The sequence below is a fragment of the Drosophila arizonae genome, chromosome X, assembly GCF_054131065.1.
Source record: "Drosophila arizonae isolate 15081-1271.41 chromosome X, UAZ_ARI_1.0, whole genome shotgun sequence".
NCBI classification, from domain to species: Eukaryota; Metazoa; Arthropoda; class Insecta; order Diptera; family Drosophilidae; genus Drosophila; species Drosophila arizonae.
Genome location: NC_142927.1, coordinates 24,760,697 through 24,769,201, shown reverse-complemented (window position 1 = coordinate 24,769,201; position 8,505 = coordinate 24,760,697).

The window sequence follows — 8,505 nt, the reverse complement described above, 5'->3', positions numbered from 1 at the left end:
AGTATTTGTTCGTTAGTTAGTTCGTTATCTGCTGGCTGGCCATGGAACACAAGCCGCCAAAAGCCCCTCCTCGTGTGCCGCCCTGACGCGTTCCATTGTCAACTCCAACCCCAAGCCCCGACCCCAGCCTCAGTCCCAATCGCAGCCCCAGCTCCGACCCCGATGTCCGTTGAATCCAACAGCAGCCCCAAGCCGCCCCCCTCCTTGGCAGCAGCCACGAGTGCTGCGAGTTTTATATATATATATATATTATATTTTGGGCTATGATGGGTGGGTTAACGGAAGCTTATGTACGTGCAAAGGCGAGCGACGAGCGAGTTTTTGGCTCGTTCGCAGATTCGGGTTTGGGTTCGGGCGCAGATTCGGGTTTGAGCTTGGGTCTGGGTCTGGGCTTTGGGTTAGGTGCCTCTGGTGCTTGATTGGCGTTGCTTGGGTAAATGAAAAGAAAAATTGCCAGCAAATGAAGAAAAAAGAACGGCGAAATTGCGAGCACATGCCAAAGAAAAATTCTTGGAAAGACGAACGACAAAAAAAAAAAAAAAAAAAGAAGAGAAAAAACAGAAAGGGAAAAATAAAATAAATAATGTGAATACGAAAAGAAAAAGTTTAACGGAATATCCTTGGGTTGGGCGGGCAGCACACTGCAGAAGCAGCAGCACCAACAACATCAACAACAACCACAACAACAACAACAACAAGGGTAGCCAAGTTAAAGAAGAAAATTGTGACTTTGAAGTGCGAGGTGAAATGCTTGTTGTTGCTGTTGCTGTTGTTGTTGTTGCTGTTGCTGTTGGGTGTTTCGTTGGGTGTTCGTTGGCTCCTCTGGTTAGCCCATCATTGGGGGTGGCTTGGCTAATGGGGTCGAGGGATGGGGATGGGGATGGGGAGGGGTAGGTGGGATGCCCTGCTTGTCGATAAGCGGGCCAGGCATGGATACAGCACATTAATGTAAGCAACGCAAAGGCTATCTATATGTGTGTGTGAGCGCACGGCGGCTGCTATAGTCGTCCTGCTCGCACGCACGCCGCGCCAAGCGCAACAACAACTGCAATGGCGACAATTTAACGGTTGCGTCGACGTTGACGCTGTCGCCGCGCTGCTGGCAACGCCCAACGACTCTGTGCGAGCGAGACGGCCGTCGGTTGGGTGAAAAAAGAACAGCAAGCGGAGAGTGCTGCGCGGTGAGCGGCGCTCGCGTGTGGAACGCATGGAACCCATGTGGAATGCAATACAACTGGGAACAGTTTTCTCAGACGTACTGAGTTTGGTTTTTTGTTATTGTTATTGTTTTTTTCCACTCTGCTTCCTCTTCTTATTTTGTTTTTTGTGTTTTTTTTTTTGTTGAAGCCTGTCTGCCTGTCCGGCTGCTGGCTGCTGGCTGTCAGCTCATTTTCTTTGTCGTGCGTGTTTTAAAAACTGAAATTTATGCAATGCCAGCGGAGCGACAATGCATTGGCCAGATTCAAATCAAAGCGAAAAACGAGGAAAAATTCATGACAAAAATATGAAAAAAAAAAACCAACGGCATTATTTAACGTATTTATCGACGAGTCATTTAAATATGTATTTAAAAAACAATAATGCCAGCGCCGCCGTTATTGTTGTTGTTGCTGCAAATATAGCAGAGCAGTTGACATCAAATAAATATTTCAATCTTAAGTCTCACGCTTTATATGCATACTCAACCGAATATACATGCATACATATATGATATTTGATTATTTACGCGAATTTCGATTCGAGCGACTCGCTCTTTTGTCGTGGCCATTTTTCAACACAAGTAGCACATTCCAACATACTTAATGCCACACAAACACACACACACACGCACGCACACGCATACACTCGGTGTGTATATAGATTATTTTGGGCATTTCTCAAAGCATTTTTAATACTAATTAATCAAATTAAGCTGCGCCTTTTGTTGCGCCTCTTTGTGGACTGAAATCAAATACAAAAAAAAAAAAAAAAAAAAAAAATTTAAAAAAATCTTTAAAAATAAATAATATAAATTTTGCTGTTCGCCTTCATCAGCTGCAAACAGAAGCAAGCTTATCATATCTAAGAGATCTTATGGGCATTTACATAGATAATGTCTCACTTATATTTTATTGTATATTATATACGAATAAATATGTATACACATACATATATGTATAAACATTATATATATAGATATAAAGATCTGTCTATATATCATTGCTTAATGTTTGTCTCAATAGATTTTTGGCTCTTTATAAATTGTTAATGATAAACGCGATTTAACGGAGTTGAGACTGTTCCTTATACTTATTCAAGCAACTGAAATGAGTATATTAGGTAGGTCCAATATTCCTCTTGCTGTTTGTTCGTCCATCTGAATGCGAGAGACTGGAATTTGGAATTTTATCAATCGGAAAATGCATTTTTCGGTATCTGAGTAACCATAGTAGTTGGAATGCTAGAAATTCGGAATATATACTGTTATACTGTTACTGTTATACAGTAATACTATTATACTGTTATACTTTAATTCCTTTTTTACTGTTTACTGCTATACTATCATACTTTTTTACTATTATACTGTAATACTGTTATACTTTCATATTTTTTTTTAAATATTATACTGTTATACTGACGTACTGTTATACTGTTATAATCTCATATTATTATACTATTATGAACTATTTTCGTATAATAATTTAATATATAATATATTATGTATATCAAATCGAATACCTATAGTAAATATTGCATATAATTCCTAAACATAAGTCTAAAGCAATTTCCACGATTCGCCACACAGGTGACACCCACCTAAGGCATCTCACCTGATGATGAATCGTTCACCTTGAGCTGCATTTGAGGATCAATTCAGTCGCTGAAGCTGTACGACTTATGAGAACTTTCAAAGGGATTTGAATATATTTAACAAAGACTCAACACATAGAGACAAGTGAAGCTAATTAGGAGATCTGCTTTTTGTATTATATAATTTTCGCTGTTGTTTGCGAATGCGTTTTCTTGGAGATGCTCGTACGGCTGGCATAAGCCATAAGATTGGACTCGTGCTGCTCCTGCTTGATGGCGAACGCATGTCAAATTAATCAGGCTGAATGACAAGCGGAACAAACAGCTGAACGATTGCGAATTGGGAATCGACAATGGGCCCAGCCGTGGCTCAGGCCCACCAATAATTTATAGTATTTTCATCATTCGCTATAAAATTTCCCAATGCCCGAACAAAAAGCCATCAAAGTGACAATTAATCAGTGGAAGCAACTTGTTAGAGACTGTTTAGCATAATGTGGCGCAGCCCTTTGAGATCCCAGTCGGGCCACATCAAACGAGTAAGACAGAGAGAGAGAGAGAGCGGCAAGTGGGCGGAGGCTGAAGTGGGGGGCGTAGGGTTACGTGCTAGAAATCATAATAAACACACACGCCGCACACATTATCAGCAAAGTGCAGCGCGCTGTCCATTAGCCGAAGCCAAAAATTAAGTTGATAAATAAAATGGCTAAAGGGGCGCTCAGCGTGAGAGATGAAAACTGAGCTGATCCACTGGCAGCAGGCGGTAGACTCGGCAGCAGCGGCAGGCGGTAGAGGCGGCAGCCAAACGAGGACGAGGCTGCAACGGCGCACGTGTCGTCAGTCAAATCGGCAGGCGCCAGCGGCTGCGGCGGGGCCAACCACCAGCAGACAACCACCAGCAGCAACAACAACAACAACTACAACAACAACAACTACAACAGCAGCAGCAACAACAACAGAAACAACCACAACAAGGGCAAACAAACTTTGGCATTTTGAATTATAGACGAAATGTGAATGCTCTGACCTTGTCTTCTATATGGCAAGCAGGCTGGGCGTTACCGACTGCAGAATACTCATTCACGGCTCAAAGCCTGATAGATCCATTTGCCGATTCGATTCACCATGCCCCCAATTGGTATATTGAGCATATGAATAGAAAATGTCAATAATAATTTAGTCCCCAAATTTTGAGTTTGTAGCTCTAAAGCTATGGACATAACAGTTTTATCCAATTTGCCACGCCCTCTTTATATTTAGTTTATCGTATTGATTTTTCTATGTCAACCTTAGTATATATTCAAAATTTCAAGTCTCTTGCACTTCAACTACCATGAGTTATGAAACGCCGGAAAAGGCATTTTTCCATTTGACCCGTACCTAGTGGACGGATAAGGAAAATCTTGTCATTTTATCAGACGAAGGTATACCTGAGCATATGCTCCAAATAACAAGTCTCTCGATTCAATAGCGCCGAAATGGCTTGGAGGGAAGGACATTGCATAAAACCAAATATACTCCTTTCATTTTCGGGAATGAGTATTAAAAATATATATTTTTTTACATATACATATAATATATATTTTTTATTATCTTTAACAATTTTTGTTATACTTTTATTATATTATTTAGTTATTCCCCTTTTGTTTAAATTTTCAACTATATCTCTATAATATCTTGTTGAACTTTTTAACTTGACATAAAACTGGTATATATAATATTTACCTCATCGAGTCTACATATTATATAGATAAACTTTATAGAGCTACATCGCCATATACTTTATATCAAAATCTCTTTCTGTCTCTCTCAAGAGAGAAAGAGCTGCTCTTAAATGCAACATACTCCACAAGGAATGGATAGTATCTAGTAAATACTCTAACATCGATGCCCACAAATAGCTAAAAATCAAAATAATGAGAAGGGCGTTTCGCCCTGAGAGCCTGGAATAAATTTCGACTCTGGATTTTCTGCTTTGATGGCTGCTGCTGCCGTGTTTTTTCATCATTCAAGAATATATTTTTTTGCCTTTCCGTTGGGGTTACGTGCCGTTAAAAGGCGCAACGAAGTCGTCGCCCGCTGCAGATTATAAAGACTTTCTAGCCGTCGAGCATCTCAATTTGCAGGCTTCCTATTCCAATTGGCAGCCAGCCGTGTGTGGTGCCGAGCCCAGGCCCATGCCAATTGCTGGGCCGCAATGCACTCGACGGCGAAGCCTCATAAATACCGAATTAGTTGGTAATTCTATAAGCAACACGCGCCCATTGATGGATTGGCTGGGCAGCCAGGGCCGCTCGCTCGAACCGCTCGAATCGCTCGAATCGCTCGAGTCGCTCGAGTCGTGGGCGCGTGCTAGATAGATAGATATGAGAAGGCACGAGCGGCAAATTGTATCTGCGAGATACACGCAAGTCGATGCGATGCGCATCCATCGGCTGCGATTGCGGCCGTCGATTTGTGGCACGTGCCGCTGGCTCCGCATGCGACAATTAGCCGCAAATGGCAAATGAATTTTCACATTTAATTATCATAATTAATATGGAGAAAAATGCGATGAAAAGCTGAGATGGAATTTTCATCAACTGGCAAAGCCAAAGGCAAAGGCAATTTGAAAGGGCCCGGGCAAGGATTAACTGAACATATTTTATATATACATATATATATATATGTATATATATGTATATATATATATATATATATATATATAAGTATATTGAGGTTCATTAAGAAAAGTGGGCGTGGCAACTACGAGGGTTTATGATCTGAATTAATGGCTTATGCTGTCGATGGCCGCCAGCTTCGCTGACTTTGCAAAAGTGGGCAAAAAAAAAAAAAAATAAAAATTAATAAATAAATCTCAGTAAAGGCGGCCCGCCCTGCTGTCCAGTTGCTGCTCCGAGGAGTCGCCGATCCAGTCGCATAATCGCAACAGAAGCCGCCGATCGAGCGGCGTTCCACACAGTTCATGCCAAGGGTCGCGTGCCCTGGAATTGTTCTCATTCTCTTCGCCCCCTTCTTTCCCGCATAGCTGAACAGCACAGCCGATCAGTTACTCTCTATCCTCTGTGGACTGAGAGTGTAGCTTGTGAATACCCAAGATCTGGACAGCGAGTAAGTTGTACGACTTCTCGATAGTTGTCAATAGGCAAAGACCTTGTTAGCCTTTAGTAACCTCTGGTAGCCTATGGTACCCCATGGTAGCCTCTAGTAGACCGTGGTATTAGTAATACTAGTAGACTCTGGTAGCCCTGAGTAGCCTCTGGTAAACTCTGGGAGCCTCTGGTACCCTCTGGTAGCCTCTGATATCCCATGATATCCCATGGTAGCCTCTAGTAGTCTCTGGTAGTAATAATAGTAGTATACTCTGTTAGCCTTGAGTAGCCTCTGCTACCCTTTGGTAGCCTATGGTAGCCTCTGATACCCCATGGTATCCTCTAGTAGTCTCTGGTTGTCTTAGGTAGCCTCTGGCAACATACGCGAATTTCTATAGGAATCAACAAGATCTATGTCGATTGATATTGTACTTTAAGTGGAGCTTGAACTCCATTTAGTTTAAATATGTATATCCGACTCTATTACTAACTATAGCTTGATGACTTTCTCTCTCTCTCTCTGTTTCTCTCGAATTCCAACAAATTTTGTTTCTGATATCCCGGTAAATGCATTTTCTGATTTGCCACACCCCCAGTGGGCGGATGGCACTTTCCGAATTGAGGTTATACACGAGTGAATGTTCCAAATTGCAAGTCTCCAGCTTTAATGATTGGGAAATGGTTTCCATTCAGACGGACAAGCTGATTAGCAGCGAGAAGAATATTTAACCCAACCAATATACCCATTTCAGCTTGTATGAAATGAGTATCATAAGAAAAAAGATTTGTATTTTGTTGTTTTTTTTTTTGTTTTTTTTTTTTTTTTATATATATATTATTCATCTGATCATAGTTTTGTGAACTTTTTACAATTATTTTAGTTAATAATTAAAAAAAAAGAATTAACCAGTTTACTTAAATGTTAGCACATTTATATATATGTATATATAAATACATATATATACAAATATATAAATATGTATATATATTTGCTTCAATATATGTTAAATATAATATAAATCGATGTATATATATATGGATGTGTCTATATATATATATGGATATTCACAAACACAAACATATACATATACATTTACATATATATGTATATATGTATGTATAGTTATATATATAATTATATCCACTTAAATATTATCAACTAATTTTTTATGATCTTCCATTTATTTTGTTTTTTTTTTGTTTTTGTTTTTCATTTCGACTTTGCTTAAAATTTATTTGCAAAAAAAATTTCCTTATATTTTAATTAGTTTCTAGATGTTTTTTGTTTTTTTCTATTTATAGCGTAATATTGTTTAAGTGTGTGTGTGTGTGTGTATGTGTATGTATGTGTCTCTGTGTGTGGGTGTGTGTTTTTCAAACAAAATGTATACGCTTAATTTTACAATTAAATTGAACTTAGAACTAAACAAAAAATTAAATTAATTTATTAAAAAAAAAAAAAATTATATCTCATCATCAAGCACATTGAACTAAATATATATATTAGATGTGTATGAGTGTATGTATATATATATTTATATATAGATATATATATATATATATGTACATATATGTGTGTGTGTATGTGCTTGAAAATATTATTAATATATTTATTATTTTATAACATTAGAAACGATAGAGATTTTCATTGTTGTTAGCATATTGTATTATGAACATATACACACATACATATGTTTATATATATATATATACATATATATATATATAAATTTTTTTTTTATATGTTCAAAAGATGTTTGACTTTAAGTTTTATATATTCTTTTCAATTGTATTTGTTTATAGTTTTGTACATTTTTAAAATTATTTTTTTTTTATATTATAAATATGTTTTGTTTTTTTTTTTCGCTTCATTTTGGATTGTGGCATTTTCTTCTTTCAATTATGTTTTTAAATTGATATATACATATGTATATATACATACACATATAGACATTATAAAGTCATTGTTATTCCGATTTAGTTTCTTAAGTTCTAATACTTTTTTTTGCTTTGCTTTGAAAGTCTGAAATGTGAATTCATTTTGAAGGTGTTTTTTTTTCGATTTAAGTTCTCGCTTTTGTTTTTATTCTGTTTATAATAATATTCACTCTATATGTATATATATTTCTATTTAAATACGTTTTATATAAAGACGACAAAATGATGCTTTGAACTTTTAAACTTGATGTCACAATGAAATGCATTTCAATATATTTACATATATATATTTATTTATTTTTTATTTTTGTTAAACTTGTTTTCTTTTTGTTTTTCGCGTTAGCTATGAAATGTGATGTTTCTTTATATATTTAATTTTATTTTATTATTATTATTATTATTTTTTTTAAGAACTGTGTACTATATATATGTTCATTAAAACTTCTATTTATGATATGAGTAGCTGGCCAAGCGGGGCTCTGGAAAACTCTTCGACTCCACTAACTGATAGCTAAAGAAAATTGGAAAACTTTTGTACAAATCGAATGGGAAAAGCGAAACTTATTTGGCAGACCTCGGCGCCCCGCTTTTCGAGCCAGCAAAATATTTCACACGCATCTCTCTCTCTCTAAATATATTGCATCGTTTATCTCCATATCGATTTCGATCTCGATATCGATCTCGA